Here is an 11,713-nt window from a genome sequence, read left to right on the forward strand (position 1 = left end):
CAATTAAATCCTATTCTTCTATCTAATTCCAAAAATCCCCATTTATTAAATAAGTCTATTTGATAAATAAAATCCTCAAATCCAAAAACCCCTAACTTATCCCTAATCCTTCATTTAGCCTAATCCAACCCATCCACCCATGCTAACCTAGCTTAGCCACTAACTCACCCACCCTCATTAATGCCATCCACTTGCACATCTCTAACATCCCTAATCTAATCCTAAACCCAAGCCTAATTCACCCTTTAATGTTGTCACATTCCTTAAATAAGTTTAAGACTTTCCTAATCCAAACCAAAGTCTCCCCTCAAAAATCCCAACCACCAAGTCATGAGTGCTCTTACAAACCATAAAAGACTCTTACAAGCCCACTCATGACTCTTACATCCATCTTCCACACTCTTCCCTCTTCCACATTCATTCCTCTTACATCCCTCTTACATACTCAACCCCACTCATCATGCCTTTAACCAACCCTTTACCCTACCCTCTCACACTCATCATTCTTGTGACAAGTGTTACCTTCCCATTGGTGCTAAACAAGCACAATCCATGTGCTCCCTTTGAGTGCATCTTAGCCCTCCTTAACCATCTCCCCATCCTTGCATCTAAGCCCTCCATGCCTCAAGCCCTTAGCCTATAAATTGAATCCCCTCCCAAGCCATTTCAACAACAATCTTTGAGCTAAAGCTATCATGCCCTTTTGAGAGTCAAAATCCATACCCATACCCTTATAATGCCAAATTGATAGCTCACAAAGCTACCAATTTGCTATTATCTATCTCCACCATTGAAGCAACTTTGAGCAATTGAGCATACATCCACATCAAAGGACACATCTAAAAAATCAAGGAAGCATGGAGTGTTTTCTTCTTTGAGGTTTTGCACTTCTTGTTTGATTTCTTTGTCTAAGCATATATGTGAATTAAGTTTTAGTTTGTGAATGTTTCTCTTATTGCTAATGTTCCTTGCACACTAAAATCTTGTTCTACAGTAGCTAGAAGCACAATGAGTATAGCTTGAGGCAGATCTTTCGAGGAGATTTGTAGTAGAAGTTGCAAAGAGGCTAGAGGTCCAACAAAAAGAGCATGAAGTAATTCTTGCAAGGGAGTTGGCTGTGTAAAAGTAATGATGTGAGAAGAAACTACAAGAGAGGCTGATGAACATGATGAGTGCTACATTAGAGGTGGAAGAAATAAAACCATCCCTCCCTCCCACATCACAAGAGCCTATACAAGTGCAGAAGGTGTAGCCCCTTGTTTGCAAGGATTTATTTGGGCTTGAGGAGGAATACATGTTGCAGCTACAACATGAAGAACACATATTACCAACCATACCATCAAAGCCAGCCCTTGCTGGCCAAGAGGATACAATGTTGCAGAGAACAATAGTGAGGTCAAGGCTGATTGCTAAGACCTAAAGCCATCAAGAGGATGCCCCATCAAACATCTAGCTTTGCAAAAATGCAAGTTGCCCCTAGTCATGCCCATTCCAAAGTATGAGGGAGAAAACCACAAGGAAGAGAAAGCATGTTTTGCTCAGTATCAAGGTGTCCCAGTATTGGAGAGAAGCTTCTTTGTTTTCAACATTAGGAAAGAGGTGTTCCATGTAGTAGCATTTTTTTTATGCTTGCTGCTATTTTCAGCTGCCCATATGCATGGAAGAAAGAATCAGCTTGTGAGGAAGTGTTGCTACTTCAATAAGCCAGTCAATGGATTTGTTTAATTTTTTTCATTGTGAATACTTTTACATAGTAGAGTAGGAGTTTTCTACTATCCAAGAAGTGCACACACACATTTGCTCCTTTTTTTGGAGTTTTTATAAGCTTTCCAGTGCTCCGTGGAGGTTTTTTTGTTCTTTACTAGTTGCAAATTTTTGTTGGTCGTAGGTGAGATAACACGTCAATTCTTGATAGTGACTCTATGCCCAATGGATTGCTTAAGGCCACTAGTCTATGTTTAAGTTTCCAAGAATGTTGACCATTTTTCCCCCCATTCAACACATCATCCACAACCAATCTAAGAGATCTTCAATGGGCTAGATTCTTTGATGTGGGTTAACACACTTTTCAGTTAGATTAACATCTCGTGTTAATTTAGTTTCTTCACGTGTTGAGTTGGCATGGTTTCTTCATGTGCCGAGCTAGCTTATCTTGTTCATGTGTTGAGTTGGCTCATTTTTTCCTTCATGTGTTGAGTTATAGATTCACATGAATTTTCTACTAGGGTTAACATTTTGCATTAACCATTTTCACCATTTTGGAGAATGACTTTTTCTCTCTTTCAAAAATAAAAAATCACTATTGTCTCTTCAATTGAACATTTAAGAAATGTGTTGACCAATTGTTACATGCCACATGGTAAATCCTTTTAATGTTGGGTTGCTTTTAATTAGACAGTGGTCATATTTTCGCATTGCTACCCGTTGCTCTTGTGAAGATACAATGTCTATTAGATCTTGGGCCTTGTTTGGATAATTATGAGTACATCTCAGCCGCCTATGTGATTAGGAGGAGATATTAGCATAATGGTTGTGTTTTATTCATCAGTTGGGGATACTTTTGCAGCATCTGGGCTATTCATATTCAAAAGGAGATCTACATCAATGATTCATACATTTTCTAGGCAGATCAGATCTATTCCACACGGGTCAATTTTGTGATTTTCACGATGGGTTAATTTGCATGTTATCCCATGGACTGTATTTTTTGACAGTAGTGCATATTTATTTGTTGCGGCTATGGCACATTATAAGGATCATTTCTTCAATGCAAACTGACATTTTGGGCCTTGTACCATGGTGTTAATGCATCTCCATGCCCCTTTATTACATTTAATGATTAGATCTTTTGGATTTGATCTCTTATGGCTAGATGTGTTGATTCTAGTTTCTTCCTATCACTATTACATTTGGAGTTGTTCCATGATCAGATTTCTTCTAGATTTGTAGTAACTGCTAGGTGTAATGGTTGAGTTGTGTGTAGGACAGAAAATATCTTAGTTATGCTTGAGCTATAAAGGAAAATTTTGTAAATTTTGTTAAGGTCAGACCTCTCTATTTCTCTAGCATTGCTTTGGCTTACTATTGTAAATCCCCTTTGCCTCTAAACTATATGACAATCTGCCTTATCTCCTTTAGCCATTGATGTATTGTGCAAGAACTATTTTCCTCGCATTGGTGTATTGTGAATATCTGCAATTTTGCATGACTGTATCTCTTTGGCCTATGAATGATATATAAGTGAATCTCATTTTTCTCACATCATTTATTTTGGTTTTTTGATCTGCATGTGATTGTTGCATTAAAACAAGTTTGGATGTGTATATCTTTTGGTATCATTATGGTTCAAAAGTGCATATATGGGTAGAGATTGATTTGAACGCTCTATTTTAGTGCATCAACCCCTTAGGTTAGAATAGGTAGATTTTCTTTCTTTCATTCCTTCTCCCTTTTCCTCTCCAAGCATAGTTAGGTGCATCCTGATAGCAAAGGAATCTAGCCTTCTTTGGAGACTCAACCTCATAGTTCAAGTCTCATAGCTTGGAGGTTGTTTCCATGTTTCACAAGGTTTTCCTTAGATAAAAAATTTGGACAAGGGTGCAAAATTTTGTGAAAACAATATCTAGCAAACTATTGTGCCTCTTGACTGTATTAGTTATTTGACCCTTAGTCAAATTAGACAACAATCTAGATAAACTAGACTCCCTTATTTCCTTTTCCATTTGCAAGAAAAAATGCCATTTGTCTTCTACTATTTTATACAACTCTTTGGGCAGTAAGCCATCTAGCTTTAAAGGTGTGTGCTTGTACTCTACCATCATTATATACACAGATTCCTCTATTTTATTTTTCTCTTCCTTTGTGAGCTGATTGAAATCTAAATTCTTCAAATATTTTAAGTCTCCATTCCTAATATTTTCACATAATTTATCAATTGAAGACTTAGGTGGATTACTTACTACTTTGAAGTAAATATTATCATCTGACTTTGTCTTTTCTTCATCTGAGTCAGGTTGAGCTACATATTTTCTTCTCTTCCTTGGCTCCTCATCAGTCTTCTTGGTGGCTTTCTTCTTTTTTTTTGCCTCTTCTTTAAACTTTTGAATAGTGGCTCTGGTGGTGGCTTCTTTGCTATAAATTTTGTCACTTTCTTTCCCTTGGGTTGAGGAGTAGGTTGAGCTTTAGCCTTTCTTTTAGTGACCTTGGTTCTGATAGGTGCTTCCTCGGCTTCTTCTTCCTCTACACCTTCTTCCTTGTCCTTACCTAGGCCTTGTGTCAGTTGTAGAGGCTCTTGTTTAGGCTCATCATCTTCAATTTCACTATCATCCTCTTCTTCATCTACTTCCTCTTTCTCTGTTGTGCCTTCTACTTCAACACCAAATCTATTCTTAATCTTCTTGATCAATTTTTACTTCTTCACTATAGTGGCCATTTTAAGATTTGTGACCACTCTAGATTTAACAACATCATAAGTTCCAAAATATTTTGGTGCGTTGTCAGTATCTCCTGCAAGTAGTGTTGTTATTGCTGCTAAGGCTTGATCAACGTCAAGTCCATAACCTAGTGGCCTAAGCCATCTCACTCTAGGTATGACTGCTTGTATATAAGTGTAATCAATATCCACAAGAAAGAAAATTTCCTTTACATGCTTCTCATCCAGCGAGACTGGTATCCTCATCCTCTATTTCATGGACTTCTTGAAGTCCTCAAAGTAACTTGCATCCAAGCATCAAAATTGTCTCCCATTTTATCAATGAAGTCATTGATTTGTGTGAAAATTTTCTTGTTAGGATCCCATCTAACCTTTCCAACTAATGGAAATTCCTTCATAACATAGAAAAATATGTAGACTAACAATGATCCAAATTGGCATTGGACTCCTTTTGATTTCCTTATGGCTCTCAAATTTTCATTATTTTTTTGTAGCATGAGCTTTGCTAGATCATATGTGTGGTCTTTCTTCACAAGTTTATATGCAACATCCATTGCTATGCATGGCACACTGTTCAATCTTCTTAGTTGATAGAATTTGTGAGATATGACTCTAATAGAAAAATCAAGTAGTGGATTAGTAATGGTATCAATGGTCATTCCCATGTTATTCCATTTGGCACCAATGTTCTTCTCTATGGTCTCCTTTTTATCACTTCTCAAGGTCTTGGGCCGATCTAGGGTTGGCAAACTAGTAACCCTATGAAAATTTTTCTTCATAACCTTCACTGGCCTTGTTTCTAACCAGAATGAACCATCATGAATTTGACTCAACACTATACAAATCCATTCAGTCTTTAACACAGTGGGGAAAACTAGGGCTTTAGTTAAACCCTTCTTTTCAACTATTTGACACTCCTCCTTCAATATACCTTTGTCACACATTTTATCAAAGGCATTAAAAATTTCTAAGTCACCTATGTCTCCAATCTTATATTTATAGCATTTTCTGACATCTTGGACCGTTACAACTTTGTCCAAAATGACTGACAAAGCACCAGTAGGGTCATTTTTATAGGCAACTTCAGGGATGGGCCTAAACTCTGGCTATTTGACTTCATTACTAACAAGTTGAATTTCATGAATTTCCTTCCCCTTAGTGGTTTTTAATCTAGATGCCATCATTTACCAAACTAGGGTTTGAAATTAAACAAAGCTTCAACTTCTGCATAGCTCAACACTTGAGTGAAATACCCATTGATCGATGAACTAGAGTTGAATGGCTACTAAATTGCTGTGTGATTGCCTATTCACTTTGCTCAACTTTTCTCTTTGTTTGAATGACTTGAAAATGAATGATTTTCACCTTTATTAGGTTAAAAAACCTAACATTTATTACATTTGTGCTTACAACTGTAAACTTGACTTCCAAAGATTTTATCAACTCAGCTTCCACTAAAGTTCATCTACTTGGTAGCTACTATCTAATTTTACTCATCATCAACTGAACTTTTCAATTGCTCGATGACCACTAACATCTCTAACTCGACATCCACTAGTCTATTCAACTCAACATGTACTAAAGTTTTACTTGGCAACCAAAGGTAGCTCGGTATCATCTTATAACTTTTAACTTGGCATCTTCTCTCATGCATAGTTCTTCTTTTCAGTACTTCTATGTTTTCTTGGGCTGATGTATGATACATATTTATATGTATCAGCCCCATGTATTTGTCTTGTGCTTAATTGGATGAGGTGTGATCACTTGACCTCTTGGATGAAGTGATCTCTCCATTTGATGTGTTGCATTCACCTTTCTTCTTCCATGTCTTGTTCATTTCTCATATTATTTGTTCAACATCAATCTTCTCTTTTTCTTTGTTGACTTTGTTCATTGGTGCTTTTGACTTTGTAGGATAGTTTCTACCCATATGACCAGTTTTCAAACAACTAAAACATGCAGTTTGGTTTACCCACTTGCTGTAACTTCCCTTGGAAAGTGTCCTTATACAATTTTCAAGAATGTGTCCATACTTTTGATAATAGTGATAGCTATACCTAGTATTGTAATCCTAATTACAGTGATGTGCATGATTGATTCCTCTTGCAGGCTGATTAAGTGTCCACACAGGCTTTGATCTGCATTCAAATGCACTTTGTCCATACTTTTTGTAGTTATAGCAGTAACCTTCAAATCTTGGTGTCCTCATGGTCTTGGTTCTATAGTCTTGTGTTGAATGTCCTTGCTTTTTGCACTTGTGACAAAATTTTGCATTTGTAGGCTTATCATGCTGATGACTATTCTTGCTTTTGGACACATTAGAGGTATGTCCCTTTTTACCACAAAAATGACAAGTAGGTTTAGTGTTCTCACCTTTGTTTCTTCTTTCTTCTACAATCTTGGATGATTCTCCTTGTTTAGTGCTAATGTAGACAAGTCCTAAAGTATCATTACTAGCCCTTGGTGATTTCGGCAATTGCTCAAAGTACTTGATGGCCTCAATGGGTTTGTTGTAAATAATGGGTTTGTTGTAACTTTCTACTATTTCCTTTTCTCTCTTCAATTCATTCTGCAATTGTTCATTCTGCATCTTCAAGGTGGAGATCTCAATATCCTTCATGTTTAGCTCATGATGAGCATTCATCATCTGGCTTAAGGTGTCTAGCTACATGTTTGAGATCTTTTCAAATTCAATTTTCTTCTCTTCCATCCTATTGGTGAGATTTCTCTTGTCATCTTCTATCATGGCCTTGCCTTCAATAGCTCTTTTCTTTTGTTCAATCACTGCAGAAAGCATTATGACTTGTGATTCTTGTTCAAGCTTGAGTAATCTGATTTCTTTAGCTTGTGCTCTATTTTTCTCCATTAATTCTGCTATTGCTACATCAAATTCCTTAGAATCTGCATTGGAAAACCCTTGTGTGGTGTCAATCTCCTAGTAGTGTATGTCATTTTCAGCTATGACTATCTCCTTCCTTCTTTTCAAGAATTTTCTCAGTTCCTCCCTAGCTTCCTCTACTTTGTGTAGAGCTAGTTGCACATCAGACACCTGATTGTCAATGATCTTCACAAGTTTGAATAATTCCATCTTCTGACCTTTTTATCCAAGCTGTTAGGCTTCTCCTTCTGAGAACCAGTACTTTTATACCAATTGTTGGAATATTCAAATGGGAAGAGTACTTCTGAGAGGGGGGTGGGGGGGGGGTGAATCAGAAGTTCCACACCTTTTAAACCATTTTTTTAATCCTTTAAACATGTAATTGAAAAAACAAATTGCATACATGTAAACATATAAAAGAACATAAAATCAATCACATGCAATAACATATAACACCAAAATTGATAACCTGGAAAACCTCCATGAATAAGAAGGTAAAATTGGGGTGGGGATGATACCCACAAAAATCACTACAGAAATCAATGTTCAACCACTTCTGATGGTCTGCCCTATGAAAGGCTTGCCCTATTAAAGGCTTTACACTATGCCAATAGTGACTTGGTTAGAGGATTTACAAACACTTACATGAATTTCCACCCTATTAAAGGATTTACAATAGGTTGTTAAACCCACCTAATTTAATACGATTTTCATGACCTTCTCCAAAGGTTCTCCTACCTAGCTATTAAGCTAACCTATCAACATAGGATTTCAACCTCTAATACAATTGTGAGAGAGTATTAGAACATTTGACTTGATTGAATGCAATCTCAAATTTCTAGATTTAGGTACTAGATCTGCTCTTCTCATTCTGATCCCTGCTTGATCTAATCTCTGAATGTATCCCCTGCTCTATTATGATCAACTAGATCTATATTTGCAGTCCATTTCACTAAGTCCTTGACACCTTTTCTAATTTCTCTATTCTTTAGTTTGATAACTCCATCAATAACCTTCTCAACTCTTGTCTTATCAATCTCAACAACTTCTTTAACTCTACCAATATGGTGTCATGGTCTCCTTATAAAGATATTGTGGACTTAGGGTTTTCTATTCATTCATGAACTTGAAATTCCTGCTCAAATCCTTTATTTTCACCTATTGGTTGCATGTTGTCTCTAATTTTTAGATTGGTTGCATGTTCATTTCATAGGTAATTGCAAGGATTTGATCTTATCTTCTTATCCTTTTGTGAGTCATGCAAAAACTATTTTACATCTTAGTTTGTGATGGAACAAACTCTTATGTTGATCCTGAGTTACTCGGCACATATTGTATTCCTGATGCTCGACACATATTGTTTCTAGATTCTTTGGCATCTACTACATTTTTGGTTTGCTTGACACCTGTTATATCCTAGTTTTCTTGGCACTTGTTATATCTTGTATTTCTCAGCACATGAACAATTTTGGATCACTCAACCTACATTGTGTACTCGACATATATAATGAAAATGGTTAAGTGTATTGACACTCAATTATCAGTACCCATAAAAATGTGAGGTGGAGATAGAGCTTGTTGTGTCCCTTGTACCTCTTCTTCTTCTCTAGAAGGTTTATCTTCCTATACATACACTGCATTATCAGCCTTTGCTGTCACACTCTTCTTAGGTACTAAGGACATATATTTTATTATAGCCTCCTCTATTTCTTGCCTCACCTCCTCATAATTGCCTTCCAATAGAAGAATTTCTCTTCTTTTGTTTCTCAACAAGGGCTCAATACCCTTCAAAATTATCTTAGATTCCTCTTTTGATTCAACATCACATAACTTATTTATGGGTGTGATCCTCATATTTAGGTCTTCTACTACCCTTATCTTCCTATTTATCAACCTATTGTATAGGTCTTCTAGAATCTTATTCTAAATACTGTCAAATCTTTTATTCCTCAAAATCATATTTCTTATTATGGCATTCTCTAATTGCCTCCTATCCATACTACTATACATGCTATAAAATTTATTCAACTAAACAAAATTGTCATAATTTATAATCTGCATGTTCAGATTCTCTACCTTTGTTTCCATGCTTTCTTGCCTGTGACTGTCTTGGCTTCCTACACATCTTGCTCAACAAGTTTATCTTCATCATCATCATCTAAGCTTTCTAAAATGATCACTTGCATGGTTTTCCTCATTTTTCCAGGCCTGTTGTTGATTTTCTTCACTCATTTGTTTGCTTGGGGTGCAAGTTCTTGCATAACCTTCTTCAGCCTCCCTGACTTCCTCTACATAGTAGGTTCTTCCACCTCTGACTACCTCATAGATTTACCATATCTTTCTCTTATAGGTTGCACTTGTGCAACTGTTGCATATGGTGCAATGGGATCTTGCACACATGGTTGTGCCACTATTACTACTTCAAAAGGTCCCAACACTACAATATGTGTTGCTGCCAACACTTTTATCTACGCATTTTCCTTCATCTCTAGTGCACTTCCCTTTATCTCATTAAATTTCCTTCTGGTCATGCTAGATTCCTTGAGTATGGAATCTATCTCCTTTTCTACTTTTTTATTACTCTCCTTACTATGGAGCTCAAATTCTACAATCCTTGACCTTTCATCATATGTCCCCCATCTAGGGCATTTTGTATCTAGCTTAGACTTGAGTATAATTTGTGCATACCCTTTAATAAGTTCTACACTTATCTCATAGCGCATAGGTTCAATGAACTTCACTCTAGGTATTACTACTCCTATGTAGGTGTTACCAATTTCCACCATAAAGAACAAATCATCCTTACATATTTCTACCATAGAGGGAGGTATCCTATACCTCAATTTCATTTTAGACTAAAAATGATTCATCATTCTGTCAATAACTATGTCTCTGACATTCTCAGGTTTAGATCTATAATTTTGAGTTACAATCTTCATTGTGCACTTGCTACTATCCCAATTGATTACTCTAGGAAACTTCTTAGTAACATAAAATAATATGTGAGTCAATAGGGACTCAAATCTAAATAGTATGCTCTTAGTTTTATTTATCTTTTCAATATTGTCCAAAAGTTGCACTCTGACAATGTCACACAAATTAACTTTTCTCCTTTCAATGATCATCACATATGTTATATGAATGAATCCAACTAGTACAAAGTTTACCCTTGATCCATGGTTCAACTTGTACCCTAAGATTTTAGTCAATAACTAGACTGCTTTATCTTGAATAGGATCAACCCTCATATTTTTTCCATCAAAATTGGTTTTTAGGTTAGTCTCCACTAATTTCTTGATGTTTTCTCATCAATAGGATTACAACCTTCATTACTAAATCCTATAACTTTGTGAATTAGATCATTGTCAATGACAATCTCCACATCACCTAACTAGAACATATCATCATGTATTCTGCTCAATATAATTTGGGCCCACTCATGATTGTCAAATTATATGTAGAACAAATACTTGACCAAATTCAAATCATCAAGGTATGCATATTGAAATTTTAGGGACAAGAAATTATTACACATGACTCCTAAGTCCTTGTGAATCTCCTCATCACCTATACTCTCAATTTTATAATGTATATGATTCCTTATATTCTCTACATGCAACACATTTTTTGGAACTTGCAAAAATACACCTACATGATCATCAAGTAAAGAAATAAATGGGTGTTTCTTGAGCTCATACCTTGGTCTATCACTAACATCACACACTCTTTGACTAGTCATTCCTCAGTAACTATAAATTTTTCAAGAATTAGATTCAATACACTCTAAAGTACCTCAAATTCATGTTTTTAGGGCTTTTGTAACCTTCTTCTTCACAAACTTGCTTTGTACCTCAATTACTATCAAATCGCTCTTCAATTTGCTCAAGGCACTTTGCATGAACAAATGGTACATCAAATCTTGTTCATGATCATTAAATCCTTTCAAATTACACTACACAATAAATGTATTTCTACCACAAAATTAGAATACTTTCTCTGTTTACTAATGACCTTGATCTTACAATTCCTACTTACTATGATCACATCAAGACTTGTGCAGTGAACCATAGATTTCTCTCTATATCTTCTACCTTCTTTTAACTACATAATCTCTAACTCTCTCTAACATCAATTCTCACCATTGATGCTTTGTTGCTAGTACATATAACTTAATTCAAATAGGTTGAGTCACAAACAATCTATGACTTCAACTTTCCATCAGGTGCATTAAAGAATTGTCCTTCCATACTGTTTGTGAACTCTCTAGATTACAAGCCTTCACAAATGCTTCTTTCAATTCTTCAACATGTTGCTTGACTACGTCTTTTTAACTTTTTTTATCTCCATTTTCATTACTTATGTTGGTGTTTTTTAAACTACCAAGAAGAACAGGCCTGATACTA

This window comes from Cupressus sempervirens, chromosome 4, assembly GCF_028749045.1.
Source record: "Cupressus sempervirens isolate cs-2001-9-10 chromosome 4, ASM2874904v1, whole genome shotgun sequence".
NCBI lineage: Eukaryota > Viridiplantae > Streptophyta > Pinopsida > Cupressales > Cupressaceae > Cupressus > Cupressus sempervirens.